The following is a 25,015-nucleotide window of genomic DNA, read 5'->3' on the forward strand; positions in this document are numbered from 1 at the left end:
GTCTACGCAGAGGGACGAACAGAAATGTTATCAGTATTTGCCTTTATCTCGCTGCCCTTTTTGTTCTAGACACATTTTCGCCAAGTTAATAACTCAATAATGGTAACTGGTAACTCAATAATAATTACATTTGATACTGTATTATATAGTGGGTTTTCTTTTGTCAATCTTAAAACACTTCTCCAAGGAAGCCAAGTGTTGCACCGTGTGATGATACCAAGATACAGACCTGCTCAAGGACAGACAGCAGGCCAGTGCCACAAACGGGAATATCTCTCCCATTTCCTTGATCTTTCCTGCAGCGTGTCATTCTCAGGCCTTTTTTGCTTCATCCTACAAACATCCACGTTGAACCATTTGGATATATCATTCCTATTTACACACTTATTTTTTTTCAGGATGAAAATGCCCAGCCCGTATCAGTTATTAGCAATGCATGGTATTAGTAACGTGTTAGCAAAGATACTAGCAATATACGATCTGGATTAACTTTCTACAATGGCAGAAAATGAAAATAAGGGTAGGTCACAAAGCTCACTTTTAATATAGACAAATTCCAACTACGCTTGTGCTTAACAAAAGCCTTCTTATTACATACCTCCTTACTAGAGGCTATTTAAATGCAAAATACCTACCTTCTATCAGGTTGCTACACTATTACTCACTGGGCAGGGAGCCTACGTAAAGGACTCATATGTGGGTGTTTTACTTCCTATATTTTAAACCAAATTAACTACCCGTTTGCCTAAGTAATAATAGGCTGCCACACCAGTAATAATGCATTCAAATATCAAACTGGTTTGAAAGACATGCACATACACACCATTTCATAATACTATACTCAAAAAGTGCCATTGTAATAATAATACCGTTGTAAGAAAAAAATTTTGAAAGTCATTCTGTAGCCCCATAACACAAGTTTTGCACTACGGCATATAGTAAAATTCAGGAGATTATATCTGGACAGCATTTAAATCAAAGCCAAAGGACTCCTGTTAACTTTCGTGGGACACGGAATTTACTTAAATCTATAAATTAGCTCAAAAGAATTAATTGACTGCCTTCTATTTATACCCAATTTTACTTTATTCTGTAAACTTTAAGAAAAAAATATCTGATTTCATAAAAATATTCCAGCAATTTGATCCTTCATAATATTAGCATACTTTTAAAATGCAAAATCAGAGTTAAATGTTTTGAAAGCCAGCTCTTTAGTGCTTCTCTTCAAATAAAATCACTGGTTTAGTTGACGAACTAGAGTTTAGAATCAAATCTTGTAAAATATTACATAAAGGGAAAAATAGCTAGTTAATGAACGGCTCTATATAATTTTCACTAAAACATTAGCATTTCAGGCAGCATCCAAAAGTGTGCTCCCTTTGTAGAGCAGATATGTTGCAGAGATATTCACCGCTATTTAAGTAATCTCATATTCAAACTACAACACAAGACAGTGTTTAATGTTCCAGAGCTTCAAATGATGGAAGAGAGGGGTCTTGAACTAGATGTGCTGACTGGAAAATAGCATCAAATGAGTTGTGGGAAATCCAGGGTGGACTATTTCAACTGCATCTTGAAGGACTTCCTTTAAAAATTAGCTCCAAATACAAGCGACATTACAGACAGAAAAAAAACCCAGCATCTATATTGAATGCTGATTCTGTAATTCAACGTACACTTAAATGTGAGAACTGGGTAGTTACTTGCTGCTAAGGATGTATGTAAAGGATTGAAAGTCTGAGATTGCTGGCAGGACGGATTACGCAGGTGGAAAGATTGAGTCTCGGTGCCCACCCTGACGTGGTAGATCCCCATTTGGCACGTTTCATCAGGACGTCATGGGATCTAATGAGTTGCGGTACGCTGGTACGTGGTACACTGTGGTACGTGGTCATGGTCACGGAGCTCCAAGCACACGCGTTTTCTCACTATTGGTGTGGTTCCTGGTGCAACTGTTGTAAAACACATTATGTTAATGGAAATATTTTGATTTTGCATCTGACACACAACCATGATCTACCAGTTACCATCAGTTTATGCGAATGGCTTTATGTTTTGCTGCGTGGGCCAAATTCTGTCTCATCACAACTGCGTCAATTAGATCATACTTTTGGAAACCGCGTTCGTTAATATCAAGCATACTAGTATAGCCATAGAAGTACCTCCGAAATCAGAACTGAACTGAAGAGTTTGTGCGAAGAGGAAATTTAAGTGGGAGCTTTATATCCAAGTTTAGGTCAGAAGTTCGTAGTTGCCTCATTCTGGCAAATCCACAGTATCCTTCAAGAATAAAAGGGATCACTTGAGTATGAGTCGTAAACATGAGCTGTCCCTGGGGATTTCTGTGCTAGACAACTGAAATTGTATGCACTCAGAGAAAGCATGGTGTTTAGAAAGGAAAGGCAGTAGACGAGGAAGCAAGATCCTTGTGAAAAAGTGTACTACATATTACAGTACGGGCTTTACTATATCTTTGGGGACCTTCCCTTGTTATCAAAGAAACTACTGGGTGGTCGAGGACATTCAGTCTAGCAGAAATTTAGGCTAACCCATAACTAATTAGAGACCAAGGAATCAGAGCTATTCCAGAAGTTACTGCCTGCGGGTTCGTGTAAACATAGACATAACCTAGCAAAGGGCAACATCCCACCAGTGTGCCTCTACGTTGCTTATAGACCTTCCTTCCCAGGCACAACGCTTACGGTAGGAGCTGTGCACTGGGTATGCCACTGCTTGCTTCTCTGAACCTATATATCCGCGGAAGAAAAATCACACAAACGGGATGTGTGTGTGTGTGTATAAACACACACTTGATGTTTTTCTCAATTCTCATCACATGTTTCATTCAATAGACTTATTAATCAACCATAAGAAACGAGTTAGGATGTTGAAACAGTCATGGCCTTTGTTCTGTGTCAGTTTTGTTGGCTTAGCTGACATATAGCTACAAGGCATGACGGATCAAAGTAATTAAAGTTCCAATCATTTACCTTTCTATGTTCAGTGTCAAGACAGCTAGCCTTCACCCTGGGTTCAGAGTATTTTCATATTTTTTTTAACATGTTATAGCCGCACCATTTGCCTGCTGTACTTAAGAATTTGACAGCATTTCCATTATAAAGTTTGTATACGAAGGCTTGAGATTCCCTCTGGATTCCAACTTTGCACATAAAATCGTAGACCACAGGCCATCCAAAACCAAGCAAGTAAGGTTTTTGGGGGGGGGTTGTGTACATTTAGTTTAAGATAATTTAGTCAGGTTTGTCTATCAAAGAACAAAAAGTTGCCAGTTGTGTTTCACTTAATTGCAAGGTAATTTTTTGTGTTCTGTGAAACTTAAATGAAACTTACTTTCTTCCCGTCATGAAATATGGTAAGCAATTAGTCCTAGTCTTTACTCTTCCATCATACGCATTATAAATAACCGAGAGTATGAGAACATTTGATCTTATAAAAAACTTTAGGATACGTAACAGGGAGTGACTTCTGGATATTTCAAGAACAGGAGACTAGTTTGTATTTGAATCCAAGCATGAATTCAAACAGTAGAGTGCTACTTTTCCCAGATTAGAGAAAAGAAACTGAATTTTCATAAAGTCAAACAGATAAATTGAATCCTGGGAAGACCATCCACTAACTAAATAAAAAATAATCACATGTTGGAAAAAAAGAAATAATGTGGAAAAGCAAAGTCATGAATGAAATAACCCACAGTCAGTGAAAGTGACTGTCTCCTGAGTCCTGCCCTCTCTGTACCTTCTTCTCTTTCTCCACAGCTGGCCTGTTGCCTACACTGCCTGGCCAGATCCACCAGCCTGTGGAGCGGGAAGTCATCTTCTACTTTGCATCACGGTTTGCATAGGACCTTGTATAGGACTGGCACTAGGCATTTGGCAAATTTTAGTTAAAGATTCTTTGCCCGCTATCAGATCGTGGTGGCTTACAAAATCCCATGTCCCCAAGTCTTATCTACTGCACACAACTCGACTCTGTTACAGTCAAAATGGAATCTGCCAGGGTTTTCTGTGAAGGTGTAATATTGGGTAGCTTTATAAGCTTTGCTTTCACAAAGGTCATACAAAATCTGATGGTTTTCTTACAAATTAGAGATTGAGAACGGAGGTGCGGAGTGCCCATTATTTGGCACAGCAAGCCGAGATGTTTTGGGAAATAACCCACTCCGCCTATATGCAGTAGCAGACCTCCACCCAAGCTGTTTTACCCCCATGTAGCCTGCATGAGTCCATAATATCCACAGACTCTTCCAGTCCTATATCGGGCTTTCAGAAATGCAGATTGGGTGGCTTCAAGAGTACTAGTGCAATTGCTCCCAAATATTCTGTCCCTAACTTGGAAGGATTTGAAGAAACGGTGGCAAGGGGAGATAGAGGAGACATAAGCTGTCTCCTGACACGTTATACAGTGAATAATAAGAACAGAGCATTGTTTGCAAAAAATCATTCATGAACGGAAAAGGAGGCTAATTCAAAATTAATTTCATTTATAATAAATACCTCCACCAGCATTTTTATAAATAAAACACCAGCAGTTATTATTCTACTATGCATTTACAAGAAACAAGTCAAGTCTAAAAAACAACAGAAGGACATCCCATTTCTCAGAAGTTTAGGACTGACGCATCATAAGACGCGACCTACCTTGTCAGAGTCATTACAGGCCCATCTTGCTTCAAACTCAGTCAACATATGTTTTGCTATTTACCTAGATAAGTGTAGAATCAAACCCAAATTTGTGTCATTCCTCCCATAGGCATCTCAGTTTTCTCCCTTCAATGACTTTTTAAAGTTCCCAGAGCATGAAACATCACTTTGATGCTGCATCACATCCAGTTAGGAAGCTCTGGCATGTAGTGTTATGTTTAAACCAACATGCAAATGTAATCAGGAATGACACGTCGTCCCAATAACGCAGTCACTCAGCTTTGAGAAACTCAAACGGACAGATTATAAAACAGACATTCTCACAGCCACAGGTTTGTGCTTTTGGAAACAAACGTCTAAGTCAAACTTGAAGAAAGTTTGAGAAAGATCTTAAAGATGCCCCATGCCTGTCAGTGTTTAAGAGGCATTTGGACAATGCCCTTCGGAATATGCGTTAACTTTTGGTCAGCCCTGAACGTGTCAGGCAGTTGCACTAGATGATCCTCGTAGGTCCCCTTCAACTGGAACCATTCTTGTCTTCTCTTCTAAAGTTCCAGTCTTAATAACATCCCCTCAGGGACCTCGAGCTGGCCGCTGAGGTCAGATGAAGTCCCACAGCCTGCACGCTGCCACCAGAGCATTCCAGTTGCCGCAAAAGCTGGACGCGCAGCTCTGAGGGTTTGCCTTCCTCATCTCCACAACACCGGCAGGCTCAGCCAAACATTCCCAAGCTACTGAACCCAAGAACGGGAGGGGGAAGAAAGTGCGATTTTTCTCACCTCTTTTCCAGCTAATTCTTGTTAATATTTATTGAGAAGACCAGAATGTGCTAACGTCCTTTTGGGAACGGCCCCTGCTGTGTCCCACTCACTGGCCAGGAAGATTGTGAGTCCTGTCAGGGTGGGAAGACCTTCTCCCCCATGACTGCTCAGTGTGACTCACCCCACAAGGGCTCTACGCGCTTTTTTTAAAGCGAATCTCACATGCTGATGATTGCTCCCTGCCCCTATCCTCTGTATCCGGGCTCAGGACACCCGGTCCCTACGGAGGGTTTAACTGCAGGGGTCTTAAACAGCACATACACACTTGTGTGGGCCTTCCGTGCAAGTGCGACCCTCGGCGTTTTACTGGCAATATTGATTTTGGCTTTACAATACTCCTGTTATCCCTATTATAAAGACGAGGAAAAAGGCCCAGCTAAATGACTTATCAAGGCTGACAAAAAAAAAAAAAAAGCGAGTGTCGGAGCTGAGAATAGAAACCAGATCACCTGAGGTTTCACTTCTGGAAACGTTTCCCCTTTCCTCTTCCTTTGAATCTTTGTTTAGTACTGGGGCAGGTCATTTGAAATCTGGGCAATATTCAGATACGCTTTCTTTCCCAGAAGGAAATAAAGCTTTACAGGCTCACTTTACAGCGGCAGCCGGTCCGCTCGGACTGCCGAGGTTTTTGCAGCTCTCACAGGACGCCGCAAAATCCAGCAATCAGACCTGTGCAGCCGGAACGCTTTCAGAGGAGATGGCAAGGCACTGAAACAGCGTATTATCTAAAAACAGGCTCGCACAATATGTTTCTATGGACATCAGAAACTAATCTTTGAAATGGTCCCCGATGAGAGCTGGATTGGCCCGAGCTGCCTTCTGAAAACGTTCCAATTCCTCCTTTGCATCCGGTGTGTGTTTATTGGAGAAAGAATAAGTTCTCGTTTAAATTCTGCACATGTATTTGCACTGTGACCTTTTTAGCTGTTACCTCATGGCTATATCTGAAATTGGTAATAAAATGCAACTCATGGTAAAGAACTGTGAGGTGATTTTACACCACTATAATTTTACACTCTCAAATGGCAGAATATGTAATTCCTTAAGCCACACACGGGAACTCGGTGATACTGGGCTGGATTTTTGTTTTCAAAGCCAACACCGTGAGAATAAAGCCAACTCTATACAACGACAGAAATAATGAGCTAAACAGATATGTGTTTTAGCTGATCTTGATGCAGGGTGAGAAACCAATCTCAAGTCCCATTGAAGGGAGGATGCTACACAAGCACGGGCACAAACAGCTCCTGCAGCACAGAACTGTGCACCTTGGTGGGTTTACGTGTCTTTACCTATAACTGCTACAGAAGTGCTTCTGAAGTCTCCTAACTCCGCCACACTTTAAATAATTCCCACAACATCCTATTCAAGTGTGACAAAATACAGGGGAGCAGCGTAGTTAATGACTGACAGCGAGAGGGTACCCCGGAAAACCTGATTATACGCAACCTTCTCCTTTTCTTGTATTAATTTATTGCATTCCAGAGTTGTTCTTTTAAGACTACAGTAAGGAGCCTTTGTGTTAGGCAGTGGTCAAACGCAAAGGAAGTCGTAAAACCCCCAAACATTTAATATCATTCATTTTCCCCGTAAAGTCTCCTGCGGCACGCAGAAGAGCGCCAAGCTCAGCGGTGCTCAGCCCTGCCACAGGTTCGACTTCACTGACCCAACGGGACCAGCACATAGGGAAAAGCTATTTGGATGCAGAGACACTATACACATTTTCTACACAGTAAACATACTCCGAGTTGTCCTAATAGCTTGCTTACTAAAATAATTAAGTGATTAGAACCTATGCCTGGTTTTGTGTCACCCTCTTCAAAGTGCGACTGTATTTACATCAAGCAACTTGAGAGAATACTTACAATAAATGAACTTCAGATATTTTTGGCTGGCTTGGAAGACTCTGCTCAGTCCTTCGAGCAGGATACCAAATCGTCAAGTCTTCCAGCATTTCACAACGGAGATCCACAGCGAGTGAGAGCAGACACGCAGCTTCTCTGGCTGGGCTGCAGGTGAGCTCCTAAGGAACGTCGGATCTGGAGGGCAGAGCTGGGGCCACCAGGCACCTTCCTCCCCCCTGGAGCTGGTGTCCCCCTCCAGCAGGGTCCTTCGGTTCCACTTTCTCTAGACAGAGGCTTCCAAGGAGGCAGCTGGAGACCTGCCACTCGTGTTTTTTGTGGTGGAAAATAATTTGGAGGGATAAACCAAAATTTTCTGGTAGAAGATATAAAATAGACATTTTAATTGAAAAGTAAGTTACATATTGCCTCCTAAACATGACCCTGAGGCGCTAACTCTACTGTGGTTCACAAATTAGCGCGAACAAAGCCTAAACCAGAATTTGTCCTACCCCCGTTTCCAAATACTTATTCTTCAGGTTCAGAGCTGTTTCAAACAGAAACAACCATATCCGTGTCTCAAAATGGAGCCCACACATGTAGATGTCGTCAACTTCCAATTAAAACAACAAGACACAGCTACCCAGTTTGTGCAAATGAGCCCACCTAGAGACATTTTTCCCCCTATAGAATGTATAATGACTTCCATCCTCTGCCTATGCTTATTCTGGGACTTAGATATTTACTAAAATATCTGAGCGATCAGATCCAAATTCCTTGCGTACACAGAAAGGCAGAGCATGACGGAAAAGCTACTCAAAACCAGATTCTGAAACACCCAATACTGTGTTTTCAAATCTAGCTATGGGTATATTTCTAACCACCAGAGTGCCAACAAGTCTTTAAAGCCTAAAAAGACTTAGTAGGAAAGGTGAAGGTACAGCAAGGTAGCAAGATATGAGCCATGTGGAGCTACCCACAGGTACTCCTGGATTACCCACCTGCTGTGCACCTGCAGGGAAGGAAACAGTCACCCGCGTTTCTGAACTGGCAGCAGTATCGCCACCCAGCAGGGACATGCAGGTTACGCGGGGAGATGTAAACTAGAGGCGTACTTTGTAACTACATCAGCGTCTTGCTTTTCTGCCACGCATTTATTTATTTCAGCTGACAACAGTCTCCCTGTCCAGATTTGTAGGGGTACAATGTGTTAGCAAAACACTGCAGAGTTCAAATTTGGGTTTCGGTTCAGCAGCTAACACCAGTATAGCAAAGCCCTTAAGCATTTCTAGCGCCTTCACTGATCTGAGAAGTACCGTAACTAGTAACCCTGAGGCAACAAAACACGCTGTATCTGGATAATTTTGAGCTTAAAGGCAGGTCCCCATCAATCACTGCAGATCCTGAAGTAACAGAGATGCCTGTATGAGGCATCACGGAATTGAAACCGATCATGGAAGAACCCCCAACACTACTTATATTAGCATGAACTTTCTAAGTGCAATTGTTTCACAAAACATTTCTGCTTACGCTAATGTAAACACCGCTCTCCAAAAGCATATCAGATAGTTATTACACTTACTTCATCTAGAACTTCTTTTGTTCTAGATGCAGATCTAGAATCAATGCAGGCGAGCTATCACCCAACCTGCAGAAGACAAGACCAAAAGGGATCTGCTGGTTCGTCAAATCCATCACACTACCACATCCAGTTTATAATTGCTTTCCTGAACTGATCCCAGTTTACCTTAAAGTCATGTTTTTGCTCTTGTAAGATTATTCTGGAACCTCAGCTTTTGAATGGTTGAAATCTTTTTACTTAACCCATTCTTTGTTCTTGCTCTGTTTAAATCTATTTTGTTTTTTTTTAGTGCCAACACGGTCTTTTAGCTCAAACATACCTCTATGAATGCATCAAGAAATAAAATCAATGCAGGTGAGATATTACCCAACCTGCAGAAGAATAAATCTTGGTTGTAGGTGTGCTGGGATTGCATTTTATGCCTCTCCCCTGTACTCACCTCAGCTTTTGAATGCTATTTCATGGCTGATTTAAACTTAAGATCATAGCACCTCCGGAAGGAGCAGACCTTGTCCTCAGGCACGTCCTCCATCCACCTCTGTTGAGTTAGATCCTGCAACAATATGATAGAATCATAGAATGTGTTGGGTCGGAAGGGACCTTTGAAGGTCATCTAGTCCAAGCCCCCTGCAGTAAGCATATGCCTTCAGGTGGGCTGGATTTATTTACCTGTCTTATTGAAAACCAACGGTGCAAATAAAATGATAATAAAAACCATGATTCTTGGTTTTAGGAACTGATTCAGATGGGGAGAACCCTTCTGGCAGCAACCCACCCAGAGATAGTAGTGAAACCTTAAAAGCTAATCCCTTAATACATCTGGATCCCCAAAGAGCACCCAAGGAAATGCTGCTTTTCCTGGTTCAGATGGAGACCAGCTCTTCATTTAGAGCCCCGTTCACTGAAATAATGCAAATCCTCCATCAATATCAAAGGTGCTATGTTGCTACGGGAGCTTTGAAGGGTAGATCGTAAGCTGTAAGCATCTTCAACAAATTTCGACGATGTGATGCCTTCTTAAAGCAGGTCGCTCGCAAGCAGCACTGTAGAGCAGCCTGGCAGAAATAAAGCTCATCTGTGCTCTGGCTTGTATTGTCAGGAGCGTTTACTTAAGGCATAAGCGATTCCTCAGTCATCTAAATACAACATTTCTTAATACTCTAGATTTTTACACGCGTACAGCGATGTTTGAGCACCTTTAAAAACCAATTGCTGGTCTCACTCTAACCCCGCGCAGACCTGTATCTATTTAAACAAACGAATTCACATTTTGGCACTACAGAACATAAGCTCGTACTTTCTCCTCAAGAGGAGCAGGAACAGAGCAGCAAGGGTGGTTTAGGCGAATTGAAGTTGATTACATTCAACAGGTTTTTTTTCACACAAATGGTAATTTACCTATCCCTAACTAATTCCATCATTTGCTCATTTTTCCTAGCCTAAGATCATCTAATTCACTTCAAACTTGCCAATGAAAAACAGTTTTTTAAAAAATTAAGTATCCATTGGTCTTATGGGAAATTTACTGAGCCTCTGAAAATGTTTCCTAAAACATCTCCACTCTCCTCCTTCTACATCTCTAAAAACTGATTGCACAAATGTTTTCTTGACCCAATAACTTGTCAATTTTAACAACTCCTAAAACTTCTACTTGTCACCTTGAGGTTTACCTTTATCTTTTAGGACATTTTTTAGAAATTAATTTCTGAGAAGACATTTTAATAGATGCATTCATAAGGATACAAATAATACTTGTAATGTTTCTTTTAAAAAAAAGCTTAATTTCAGGAGGCACCTGTAGAGCTTCTTTTTCCTATGAATCTTCATTCTATTTTTTGTTATTACTGTTGTTTTGTCCTTTAAAAGCAAAACCACTATGGTTTAGTAAAATTATGACACTAACTCAATTTTTTTACGTATATTAAAGTATTCAATTTGTTTTAAGTGTTCATGAGGTTTTTTCCCCCTGGAGGTGATTCATTCTCCCTTCTTTATCATAGATTTATTATAGATTTTCAATACATTTGAGCAGAATAAAGTCTAGGCTAAACGCTGTGTATTTTTTTTTTTTTTTGCACATAATTACATTGAGAAAATACAAAAGGAAAGTTCCTTTCTGGTCCTCTGTCAAGGCAGAGCATTTTCCAGGTTTTCTTTTGGTAACATAGATAAGTTAGAATATCGCGGATCATTAGACTAGCTCCCAATTTTCATACTAAAATGTTTTGCTGACAGAATGTTTTGATGACAGAATAATACGAACGCAAACTCATAAATTTAAAACAACAAAAATATGCTTCAAATCTTACTATAGCGTCTCGCCCATTGGGAAGAATCTTGTCCACGGTTTGATATCGACATGGCCCTTTCTTCACCATTCATTCAAGTTGAATTCCAAATTAATTGTAACCTGGAAAATAAGCACAGGAAGTCATAATTTGTCTCCTAATAGGCATCGTGATCTTCTACTGGTGTCATGAAGATCCGGACAGCCACATCTGTAGCTTGACAATGGCGTATCCCTAAAATGCAGTTCTACTCCCAAAAGGGACTGGAGAACGACCAGTAGATGTGTCCCACATCTATATTTAAAATTACATCACTTGTGTTCACGTAAATACAAATGTTTATTACTGATTAGCAGCATACAGCAAACAGAGCCATGAAATACTCCTTTAGAAGGAATTTTGCCCTTTTAACGCACCAGGATCAGGCTTATCAACAGTTAGGTCAATTTTTTTTAACAACCTACGGTCAAAATGCTAATAACTGCTAAAAAGAAATGGCATAATACGGTCCTAAATTTAAAATGAGACACACCTTCTGTTCATAGTTTTCCACAAAACATCCAATTTGACGTACCTATGTCAACTGCAAAATGTAACAGATTTTGTTTAAAAATCATTTCCCCAGGTTTTTCTGAAGTCTTTTTAACATGAAGAAGTGCAAACCATTTCTGCATCAAAAGGAAAGATTTTTTTTTTTTTTTTCCAATTTAGAATGACAACTCACTCAAAATATTATTCAAATGTATGTGGAAAAAGCTTTCCAAAAAACTCTCCCATGATAAATGAGAACATTCATTTTGAGTGGAATGACATTTTTCATTTGCCCTGAAATTATTGTTTACTTTTATAACTCCAAAATATTCTTTTTAAGTAGTAATGAAGAGAACATTATAAAAATATCTTTTTATTTGTCAGAAAACAAACAAAAAAAAGTCTACAGATGTATCTATGCTCTAGTTGCGGGATTAAATGCTCCTTTTACAAATGTCTGTAACTGGTAATTATAGAGGTAGAAAAGCAGATGAAGGCAGAAAAGGGGAAAAATGAAGTTACATATAAGCTGGCTTGGTTTAGTTCTACTAATTTTTTTATTATTTTATTATTGTAGTTGCTAAACACTATATGGGCTAGACAGGCTGGAGCGTTGCTATTGCAGATACTGTACACAAGCCAAACAAGGACACAGAGTCTCCAGAAGCCAGCGGTGAAACTTCTTCCTCCTACAAGGTCCCTTCTGCCCAGAGAAGCAGCCAGACAGGTAATAGCAACAAGAAACAGAAGTTACTCAACGTAATTTCTACTACCAGAAAAGTCAACGGAAACTTTCTAAACAAAAAGAAAAAATAGAAATTAAAAAAACCCTCAATTTTTTTTTTTCCTGAAAGTGAACACACTCTGCACAAAACCACTTCATTTTGCAGCAAATATGGATGCTGATATCATGCTTTTACCCCACGGTTGCTTTTCAGTGTCTGGCCCCAGCAGCACCAAGCAGAGATTTGGGACATGAACCCTCAAACCCTCCCCAAGAAGAATTCCCACCGCAGCAATAACAACTGGCTCAGTGTCAGATACTGGTGACTTTTTTCTCCCCATATAACTTCCTGGTGTCTTTTTATACTTTTATGTTTTACTATGTTTGTTAGTAAATAAGTTAAATTAACAAAAGTATTGAAGACTATGTTTTTACCAGTCAATCTTCCTCTAGCATGAAGTGGGGCTAGGAGGAAGCTGAAACCTTTCATTTTGATGCCAACTTGTGACACCAGCTGACATCAAAATGAAACATTTCAAGTATTTTCCCCTAAAAAAATCACTGAAATGAGAGTAAGAGCAAGTTCGGTCCTTATATCCTTTGAAGTGTTTAATCTCAAAAATCCTAAATTCATGCAACAACTGTCTCTCTGCAGCAAAGCGAACGGATCCACATTATCAAACAGAAGATCTTCATGTTTTGACACAGAGGAATTACGAATTACGGCTCTCAAATTGTTCTGTTTAGAGGTTTGAGGTCTTTGTGTTTATGAATGCGTTCTGTTTCCTGAAGAATCCAAGAGCTAACTGTGTTATTGATGCACCAAATAGATAAAAAAATCTTGGTGTCCCATTATCACAAGTTCATCCAGTAGATTCACATTTTGTATGAATTTTCTTTAAAAAAAAAAATAATCTGTTTTCCTTCCGTTCTTTGCTTTTCTACAAATAAAAAGCCTGAAACTTCCCCCCCCCCACCAAAGCCTCTGACTTTACGCTCCAGAAACAAACATACAAACACTACTACAAGGACCTGAAACAGCTTTGAACATTATGAACCTGAACAAAAAGAAACGAGGCAGGAAAACAGGCTGAGGCTACAAGTTGAGAAGGGGAAAAAAAAACCAAACAAAACAAAAAAAGCTTTCTTTAAATAAGATGAACTAACTATTCCAGCAGATCAGCTAGATGTACAATGCTGAAGGAGGAATTGCTGAAGGAGAGACGGTCCTGGCCATGCCACTGACTCACTAAAATACCTCAAGAAAAATCACAGTTTCCATGTTTCAGGTGAGTTATCTCAAGAAGATATAATTTTTTATAGTGAGATGCTGACAAATGAGAAACTTCACTAGCGTTCATGATAACCAAATGCTAGATATTCTCTAATTCTTGATTAACAGAAACAAATACATATCTATAGGGCTTTGTCAGACCAACACTAGAAGCAAGATCAAAGCCTGAATATTTTAAGTGACATGCACATAGGATGCGTTCTACAAATGAGCATGGAAAAGACTTGAAATAATTGAGGTGTTCCAGGCAGAAAAAGGATGGTAGTTGCAAAATGTCATCATCCAAGCAGTTCTGAGGATCATTTTCAACTGAAGTTCTACACAAGGGTTCAAGTATTTTATCTCAATTAAATTGATTAGCTAAAATATAACTTAAGATCAAACAGTGGCTTTTGACAATTATCCTTTCTGCAATTCCAAAGATGAGAAGATGGATAACACTTACTCTGACTTTCCAAATAATGAAAACCATACAGCTTTCCATTTCCAAAATGGAAATTTTACTTAGAAAAATTAAAATGGGATTTTTTTTTTTTTTTTTTTTCTCAATTTAATGTCTCAAACCTATTGCAAGTTGGGAAATTTTTCATAACTCTTTCCGACAGGAAAAATCAGTTTTGATTAATTAACAGTTCTGGATGAAAAAGCTTTAATCAAAAAGTTTGATTAACCAACTTAATCGTCAAAGCCATGAGACCAATTCCCATAACAAAAGCGTCCAGCTTTGCTGCCCAGTCATTCCCCGTATAGCACTCTCTACTCATCTAAAACACAAAACTCGCCAAGTGAAGAACAGAGGTTTTGCTGGCAGTTTTCGATGTTCACAAGCCGCTATTGAGAAGACACTTTCCTGCCACCTTCAATGTCGTCTGTACTTATTTGTAGTGACAGTATTGATTCTTTCTGTAAAGTCTAGAGAAACGCTTATTTAAGGTAGTCTGGAGTCTGTTCAACAGGACATTAAAAACAAGAAGTTAGACAAGGTATTGGTAAAATTACAAATCACTAAAGAAGAAGTTGTCCACCTGACGAGGACCGATGCTTTCAGAGTACTCCTTCATGTGAAGTCTCCAACTAGGGAAAGCTCAATGGAAGGTCTGCTGCACGTGAACTGAAGAAATTCATAGGCGTGATATTCTGATCATCTCTGACAACTGGGTAATGAGAAAGAGCACAGTCCTGGTGCACGTGGTTGGATGTAATTGCACATCAATAAGCACTGTAGATGACAAACAGAAGAGCGGTGCAAAAATATACTGTGGTTGGCAACTGTGGGTGAGGAAGAACTTTTGGCATCTATGAGCACAGAAGCTTATGTGGAGGCAGATGACTTACCAAAGAGTTACTTGCTTTTTAACTTTGACAAGTGTTTTCTTTCAATGTTGATGATGTACCCGAGCTAAATGTGTTGTTACACTGAGATTGACAGATGCAGTTCACGTTTCAAGTCCTGTCCGTTTAATTCACCAGCAGTAAATGTATGATGAAAGTCTAATGGCATCAACAGTTTTAGCATCACACTGTGGAAGAAAATATTTGCTGAAATATTTGTCCAGCTTGGATACATCAACTAAAACAAAGGCCAACCAGCCCAGGATAGTAAGGTTATGTGATGAAGAAGTAGGTCACAGTCACAGAATGGTTAGAGTTGGAAGAGACCCCAAAGATCATCTAGTCCACCCCCCTGCCCTGGGCAGGGACACCTCCCACCAGCCCAGGTTGCTCCAAGCCCCGTCCAACCTGGCCTTGAACCCCTCCAGGGATGGGGCAGCCACAGCTTCTCTGGGCAACCTGGGCCAGGGGCTCACCGCCCTCACAGCAAAGGATTTCTTCCTCAGATCTCATCTCAATCTCCCCTCTTTCAGCTTAAAACTGTTACCCTGTGTCCTATCACTACACTCCTCGATAAAGAGTCCCTCCCTGTCTGTCAGTACTTAAAGGGGCCTACAGGAAAGACAGCTATGACTGTCTCCTGAAAAATATGAGAGCCAACAGAGGTCCCTGGAAAAGGCATTGACTATTATTTTCATGTACTGAATCAGAGTTTAGGTGCTGTCACACCCGCTTCTGAGTTGTGATGAAATCCAGGCAGAGGAAAGATAAAACATTCCAAGATCCATTTTGGTAATCCAAGTTATCTGACGGACAACTTGGATCCACTTACGGCCTCCAAACCCGCACAGACACCACAGAAGTGGAGTTCTTGCGTGCAAGGAGAGGTTCACAAGAGTTGGTGCATGATATGCAGGTGGTCAGGAAGAACCCAAGTGACTCACGGTACGTTTTCCACAGTCTGAGCACAGTCTCGGCCAGCTCTGCACGGTGCGGGGGCTTCACTTGGGCCGTGCCCTCTTGGAGGTGAGCAGCAGACCTGAGTAATTCTGGTTATTAAGGATTCAGTGTAACTTTTTCTGAATGTAGACGTGCGAGCGCTAACATCCTGGCCAAATACCAACTTGGATAATTATTTTGCCTACCTAAATGTCCCCGTTTTCATTTGAATAAGGTATTCTTCATTTCCAAAGCTGTTATACGGCGCTGTCGAGCGCTGTTAAACAGCTGCAGTATTTCACCCCAGAGATGGCTGCATTTCAGTTGTGGGTGATGCGATCCAAAGAGTTTGAATATCAGTTTAATCACTTTGGCATCCTTCAGGAACAAAGTCACTATTTAAATGTAAGATTATTGTAGAGAATAAAATTGTCAATAAATGTAGTAATGTCTATCTCTAACTATAAGCAATTACAGAGCTAATCTCCAACTCTCAAAAAAATAACACCAGATGGTATTTTTTAGAAAAGTCAAATGTAGAATATTATATTTTTTTTGCATTTTTCAGTACATCATGATGGCAAATAATATTATGTGAATCCTGCAAGTACAAGAAAAATCTGCAAGTATAACATTCTTCTCTTCCAGTGAACATCCTGTGAATTCATAAATATTTACATTTTGCAAGTTATAATTATGTAGCACTGGAGGAAAGAAAGAAAAAAAGTGACTGTATATACAAGTTTATAAAAGAAGATTCATAAATTAAAAATGTGCATTGTTCTGAAAATGATACCTACCGTGTTCTTTGTGTCTGCGTGCCAAATCATAGGATAGCTTCCCACCTCTCTCTCTCAGCTGGGTAAAAACTATACTTGTAGGTTTGACTGACTATTGATTTCTTATTACAGTTTCTATTAATAGCTGTAAATCATTATGTACGCACTCATCCTTAGGTATTTGCCAAAATAGAAAGAAAAGTTTGTACTGCTACAGGGATAATCCTCCTTCACAAACTGACAAACACAACCACAGGTGCACTCCATTGTGGAAGAAACACAACTGCCCAAATTGGTACAGTTACACGCTATCTTGTTATTTGTTGGTTTTTGGGGTTTTTTTTAGTTGGATTTTTTTTGTATTAGTTGGCTTGGTTCAGCAATTTATACACCAAAGGATAACTTTAGCGTTAATGAATCTGAACTGCATGAAAGTCTTGAAGTTGAGACTTCAGTTGCATGAATTCTATTTTTTTCAGCAACCAGGGTAAATATTCATTGAAGACTATTTTTATTGCAGGAATTTTACCATTTTCATTCATGAATAATCCATGAACAGATGTTGATTTTTACAAGTTCAGTTGTTACTTGAAATTGTTTGAATACTTTATACAAACATATTGCAACCTCTGGGTTATTTGTGTATTTTTTGTTCTGTTACAGTCTCCAACTATTCATCGTGAGGTAGACTGTCTCCTCATACAAATAAATCCTTACAGATCTAAAAAAAATAATAGGTTGGACGAGTTAGCCAGGTGTATTATTCATGAAGTAAATTCTTTAGAAAAAAAATAAATACAGTGCTTTATGACCTGAAAAATCAACTTTTGTGACTAGGAAAAAAGACAAAAGAAAATGATTTGTGCAAAAATGTAATACGCGGACTCTAAGATGGTCAGTTCCTCTGAACGTTCTTATGAAAGTAAAAACTGTGAATCGCAAATAGAGAAGGATTTGCGAATATAAAAGTTACTTTGATGTCTTAATTTAAGAGTTGTAAAATCATCTTTTTCTCTCCCTAGAGTATTTTTTTCAGTTGTATTGTTGGGATAAAACCAAAACCACAGTGGCATCACCTTTCCCTTGGAGACAGACTTCCATTTTTGACCAGGGCCGCTTTTCTACTTTCCCTCAGCCGCTTCTCTGCAGGCAAACCGTGCATTTCTTACTCTCGCTTTCCGTTTTCAAGCATGCCAAATTTGCATCCACGCCATACAGTTTATCACAGGAGAAGCCTGTGAACACAGCAGGCGGCTTTCTAACAGTCATTTTTACCTTGTTAACTTGTGCAATATTACACTAATTCCAGACAATCAATGCCAGATCTTCCAAGAAGAAGGGGAAAAAAAAAAGTCGCCACAACCGTTAGACTCAATCAGGTTTCCAAACCACTTAAAAAGCAATTGAATGTGAAGTCCTTTTGCCTGCATTTACATAACAAGAATCCTTCCCTCTCATCCTCGAGTCACATCACGGTTACGTGCCCTCCTGGCACGCACTGGACAGAGATACTGAAAAACAGCCTCTAGAAGGTAGCTCGGAGGAGTTCATTGGAGACCCAGCCTCCGGGTTTTTCTGGCCATCTGTGGAAGTTTTCCCAGGTAGTCTACATAAAAAACACTGACAAAACTCCACCGATCTTCAGGGACCTTACAGGCCCGTGTTCTGGGAAGCGATGAACTTTTCTGTAGCGAGACACTACCTTAAAGAGTGGAAAGGAACGGGTGTCAGCAGGACCATGGTGACAGAGAGCCACTGGCTGTCGGGTTTGCTTATGAATTTGGGGAGGGCAGGCGGGAAGGGTGGCAGGATGCTTTGATTTTGTCTATTACTTTTCACAAGTCCTTTTTACACGGTCAGGAAAATCTGAAGTTTGACTAGTTATCGCAGCCGTACGGAGCCTGGCTTCTGCTCTCGGGCGCTCACCCCATACCCTGGACAGCCCGGGAGGAAGACTTAAAACTCAAATTCTAAACAAGTCAGAGATTTTTATTTACACCTGCAAGGCACATTACGATTGTTTGTTTGGTTTTTAATGCTCGGGCACTTAGTAATGGCAACCCTATGATTTCTATTCCTGAATCTCTCCCGATGCAGCATCTTCGTGGAAGCTTGTAACTGAGCCATTAGAGCAGGTATGTTTATATGTTACCACATATTTCAATGTCTTAAAGATACTAATCCCCATAGTTGACAGCACTTATGTTGCAATGACCTGCAGTCATCTGATCAACTTTCAGAATACTTACTAGCTATAATCAAATATATTCTCATCTCTTATTTGAACAAATCAAACAGAAATTGAATACATTTTTTTTTATGAACACTAGCAATATGTTCTCTTCTCTGATAATTTTGACATTAAAATTCCATTTTAATAATCCCATCCTTCAGGCTTTGCAGACTCTTAAGGTATTAAAGCAAAAATTATCCTAAGCAGTTAGATTATAATGTATTTAAAGATTAGACATTTCATGTTGAATATTAACTGCTCCACTTCCCAGGGAAAAAAAATGATGCAGGGCTTTTTTTTTTCTTGTATAATTTATACATTTTTTGATAGGTTGACTATACAAAGTTCAAACCTTTTACGAAAAAAAAACTATAAGATATGCTCATAGTCCTGCATTATATTAAAAAGCCGTATATAAAGGTATGAGAAAACATTTTTGCTTAAATCAGTAGCATATTTTGATCCCTCAGAAATACACAAAATGGCTGTTCAGTCTCAACGCAGCCTCTCAGACTCCTGAGCTGAGGCAAGATTACAAATATTTTACTATCTAAAGAACTTTTATTTACACGTCATAAAAGATGGGAAACGCACTTGGCCTTCAGGTTTCACAATAACACCAAACGTACAAGCACTACTTAATCATTTGAAACGAAGAAACTACACCGAGAAAACTGACTTTTAGCCAGACCTGTAAGTATTTTAGTTATTTGCCTACCTCGTGAAAGTCCGTGATAAAAGTATTATTTGAGTGGGGCAGAATTCTATACTTCAAATTGACCGGTGGAAGTACGTCCTATAGCCAGAGCCAGGGTACTTGACTCCACTGCTTGCTCTGACCTTGCTTACTTACCGCACCCCGTCAATGAACGTCTCTAGCTACACATCTGCTTTTCAGACTCGACACAACCGCCCTGCGTCCTACCCCCCCCTGCACATGGGTCTCTTGACTTACTCTCTTCACTTGCCTCTTGTCATTCACCGTCTCTTTTAACTCTTGATCGGAAAGCGATGCGAGGGCTACCAGAATCAAACAAAATCAGCAGCCCCATCCTTCCTCAACCCAACCTGGGAAATCAGCGGTTGCACGTGGTATTCGTTCTGCGGCGTGGTGCATCACCGCACGCTGTCTCTGAAGGAACCCTCTTTCCTCTGGGGCATCAAGGAGAAGACGAACAGTAAAACCTGCTGCCCTAGCTTTCTGCTACACATTGTGCCGACACAGCCAGCTTTGGTCTTAAGCCTGTCCTGCTGCTTAGATACAACCTGCTTATCTATTATTTTCTTTGGTGCTTGTTTACCACGGAATGCTCAGATATGGGTCTGGATGCAGAATAACCATTCAGCAACACCTCCCTCCGCTGGTTATTGGCACCGATGTGGTCCACTGGCCAAATGCTGCAATAAGCACCAGGAAGGCAAAACAAACGTCCATCTAGAAAGTCAGCGTAGAGTAAGTTTTGTGCTTTAAGCTCACCCGCTCTCTTCTTCTGCAATAGCTTCACCGCATAGACAAACCTTCACTTACAGACACACTCAAAAAAAAGGGTTGTGTTTTTTTTTCGGGGTTGTTTTTGTTTGGTTGGTTTTTGGGGTTTTTTTTGGGTTTTTTTTTTTAAGAGTTTCTACTTCTGAACATGCAACTGAACATGAACAGCCCAAAAGGACACCAGCCCCCTTCCACCAGTTCACCCAGCGGCGGAGATACCTGCTGACGCCCTGGCAGGGCTTCCCCTCCTCCAGGCAACCAGCCCGGGGTGTTTCTCCCGTACTCGTATAACCAGGGGGGAAAACCCCGTAACACAAAAAAAGTCTTTTTCCATTGGTGGGTAAACAACACTAGAGACAGCTTGGCTTTGTTTCCACGCTGTATGACACCATAAATACACACCCTTTCCTCTACTATTACTTGGTCATTTTTTAACAATGTGCTTATGCTATTAGAAGTGTATTTTGGGTTATTTCTATGGAACATTTAACATCTTTTCTTTGTCCTTTTGCCTTGCCCTTCAATTTTGACCGTGATGGATCTAAGCATATTTAGGACATTAAGGGCAAACTAAATTGTTGTTTATACTGTTAAATGTAAAAAGCATAATGGTAGGGTAGCGTCTATATTCTGGAAAATAAGTACACTTGTCTGATTTTTATTACATATCTTCTCTACTGATGTGCACTGAGTAAATTGTGGGGTCTCTGCTGAAAATGCAATATGAAAGTTTAATACGAATCTCTGCAGGACGCGTCAACCTGAGCATACACCAAACAACTCACAACAAAGGAAAAATACTCGCGCTTTAGGAGAGATGCTCCAAGAATGCCTAAACGGACTCAGTGCAACCACGGGGCTGGTAAACACAGGTAAGCGACAGACATGAGTTATCTCTGTCATCAACCACCACAGCTAGTACCTGGCACCGGCATCTGCCCTGGCTCCGCATTCGGCTCCTGGGGTATCGCCCATACGGGCTAAAACAGACTTCTGCAAATGACGCAGCTCGTAGAGAAAACGCCTGTGAAATCTGGATACTAGAACCCGCCAGGACCTTTTCCAAGCAAGATACACAATCTGGTGGCCTGTGCACGCAAGGGCTGCTAATCCATCCACAGCTCTCTGAACACACACACACACACACCCCGCTTTGCCTGCCCAGATGTTTTCTGATTAATAATGAGGTCATCCGCAATGCCAAAAACGTGGCCTTGTAGTTCTCCAACGCTCTCGGAAAGCCACCGAGTGTTTAAGGGGGATGGAAATATTCAATACAACAGACGTATAAAACACAATAAATCAAATGAATTTGTTTAGATGAAAAGCACTTTTTTGATTTTGTCAGCACAGCAATTGTATATTCCACAATTATTATAATGTTTTCTGACATAAAACTGCTGTATATCTGACTGCTGTATCGGACCCAGTCTTCTGGTTTCACCCCTTCCTGCTTTACAGGAGGTTTCTTAAGAAAATGTCTGCATTTTAAAGCATTTCCCCATTTCCAAGCTCAAAATTAGAAAATGGGAAATATGGAATTGGATAATACAAACCATTACTGGTTCAGTTCCTCGGTCACTATCCCCCCAAAAAGCATTGAGAAAAAGAGGGAAAAAGGGGATCAATTATTTGAACTTCTGCACTGAAACAACGGGCAAAGCCACACAGGCGACAGCAATGCCTGAGCCTGGACAGACCAGAGGGAGACACTGCTGCGCTGCAGCCTTGCCTCTCCCTCGGGAAGCCGCTGGCATCGCCCTCGCAGTCATCCCACTCCACTGCTTTTGCTTTACAACTTTACATTTAACCATAAAATACCATCAAGAGGTCCAAAGCCCAGCACCAAAGGGCTGAGTGTTGCTCCTACCATCATGTCCTCCATGTCCAGCCCTGGAGCCATGCAAGGCCAGGCTTGACGAGGCTCTGAGCGACCTGATCTGGTTAAAGATGTCCCTGCTGACTGCAGGGGGGTTGGACTAGATGGCCTTTAGAGGTCCCTTCCAACCCAACACATTCTATGGTTCTATGTTTTAGAGCCCCTAAAGAGGGAGGCCCCAAAACGGACACGCTTACAGAGACCGAGGTCTGCTCCTACACCACCCAGGGACCACAACGCCATGGGGAAATGCAGCTCTTTTTCCAGGCTCACGCAGCACCACCTATAGACAAAACCACTTCATTTCTCTGAAATATGTGGGAAGTGGAAAATCCTCCTAGCCTTGTTGCCGCAGCTTCGTGCATGCTGCTTTCCCCCCCCTGCCACAAGCACTCAGGGGAGCGGTGGGGCTAGAGGGGCTTTGCACAGAACCTGGAAGTCTCTTATACATAATCCAGAAGGAAATCTTGAGAAATCAAAGAAGGGGAATAAGAGTGATTGCCTGGCACCAAATACAAGGATCAAAGACCCATAAAACTGACTTTTGCCCAAAAAGCCGGGCAGTCCCCAAAGACTCTTCACTCAGAGCCAGGAGCGTCAATGAAGAGTTATTTGGGGGATTTTCTGCTGTGATTCTTTTCTGTAGCACACAGACATCAAATTGGAAATAACACTTTTGCTAAGAAATAGCACCCTGAATACTTATTGCTTTCCCGTCTCCTTCTGCACATTTCAGGCTCCGTGCGGTGTCAGCAGCCGGTGCAACCTCAGCGCTGCAATCTGGAATTTGCTATGATAAGTGTCTCTGGAGCAGGGCTGTATGCAAGAACATAAAGGGTTGGGATTTTTTAATTATGTTTCGGCGCTTACAATGAGAATCTTGAAAATACGAAGTGCATCACACAGGGACTGATGTCTCCCCATTTCCAGCCAGTATGAAATACAGCGTGCCGGAGAGATGCGAGGCATCCCGTTCTCCTTAGTGCCGAACCTAAAGACGACAATCTGCAGCACGCTAAGAAGTGAAACTCTGAGGATGGAGGGGGGGAAGAAAGCAGAGTTACTTTTCACATACATAGGATATCTGCTTTGCAGAATATGCTTTCTATTAGAGTTCAGGAAAAAAAAAAAAAGCAAAAACACCACTGGAAAAAACAAACAAACAAAACCCCATCCCTCTGAGATGGAATCGAAGTCCTAGAATCTAGACACTTGTTGCAGAATTCAGAACTGGCTTGATATAGAACTAATATAGAAGAACGCCTCTTGAATTAAAATATTCCTGATGAACCTTTCTTATACTGGCTGTTTTCCTAAGTTAATTAATTTTAGAACTTTGGAGGAGTGCAAACTTAGAACATTTGGGGTTTTAAATTCAGGATTTTATGTCGCATTTTATGCCAGTTAGCGATAATGACATATCTTGAACTTCAAAGGTGCCTAGCCAATTAGAGATTCCCTGCAAGAGAAAAATGCAGAGAGGAAAAAATAAAAGAAAAACTATATTTTAATAGTTTTCCACAAACGCTGAGCATTAAGCACATTTTGAGAACATTCGTGCGGTATTACACGTGCAGCTTGCTTTAAAATTCTGACTAATTGGAATTTTCAAGGTAGGAAACAACAGCAATGCCGTGAGTCTCCTCTTCAGCCCATCTTTTATTTGCACAGACCTATAACGCCGTGATTTCGTGCTACGCGCGTTGCTTGCTACGTACCCTAAAAATTCAATTTTCTTATCCCAGAAGGAAAGAGCTATAAGAGATGAAGCCAGCCATTTGATCGTAAAGTGTTGTCAACGTGAAGGAAACTGCTGTTGAACACTCTGCCACCGCCCTTATTTGCGGTAATCATGCAAATCACTGCAAACAGCTCCGAGTTCATTTGCTTTCGAGTCGAGCTACGGTAATGGCGTGCACGGAGGGAAGGAGAAACACCGTTTGATGTATGTTTCTATGAGCGTTTATCCCCGACGAGACGGAGCAAAGTACAAAAGTAGCGCTACACCTAACGTGCGGGGATATATGAGTCTTCGAAATGGCGATCTCTATCTCAAAAACTATTTAACCAGCCTGCGATAGGGCAGTTACTGCGGTTATAAGGCTTTCTTTCCTGGAATGATAGAGCACAGTAAAATACCTTATAAAACAACACAGAAGTTATTGCCGACCAGATTCCGATGCCAGTAAATTTATTGCGCTCTATCTTTATACAAGTTCTTCATTCTTCTCTTCTTTTTCCTCGCGTGTAATGAGTTTATCTGCCACAAAACAGATTGTATTTTTTCCTTTTCGTTAATAAGGTCACTAGATTTTGAGGGGTGCAGTTGAAAGATGGTCGCAAACATCTAAGCCTTTCATTGCCAGGAGCTCATCAGTACATCACACCATTTTAGATTGCTGTGTGGTTTTGGGGTTGGTTTTTGTTGTTGTTTTTCCAAGATATCGTTACTTTATCTTTAGAAAAACTTTTCCGCCCTTACCCCACTTGGCAAGTTCTCTAGAATGAAAAGCTTTTTATTTTAAACAAACCCCTGGTAGAATTGCGATGCCCTTCTTAAAATTACCCATGGAAAGCAACTCCATCAAACGCTAGTGAAAAAACCGCTACGTCTGAATGCTG

General features: G+C 40.7%; 1 long non-coding RNA gene across 1 annotated transcript in view; it reads right to left on the reverse strand.

Moving 5' to 3' along the window:
* Window positions 1–1,002: 1,002 nt before the first annotated feature.
* The window catches only part of LOC141746617 (uncharacterized), a 34,319-nt gene continuing 10,306 nt past the window's right edge, over window positions 1,003–25,015 (reverse strand). Inside the window, exons 2-5 of the long non-coding RNA XR_012588421.1 lie at window positions 11,215–11,315; window positions 9,345–9,458; window positions 7,348–7,699; window positions 1,003–1,952 (exon numbers count right to left, since the gene is read on the reverse strand). This is a non-coding gene — a long non-coding RNA (uncharacterized LOC141746617). The remainder of the gene's footprint in view (window positions 1,953–7,347; window positions 7,700–9,344; window positions 9,459–11,214; window positions 11,316–25,015) is intronic.

The sequence above is a fragment of the Larus michahellis genome, chromosome 7 (assembly GCF_964199755.1).
Source record: "Larus michahellis chromosome 7, bLarMic1.1, whole genome shotgun sequence".
Lineage (NCBI taxonomy): Eukaryota > Metazoa > Chordata > Aves > Charadriiformes > Laridae > Larus > Larus michahellis.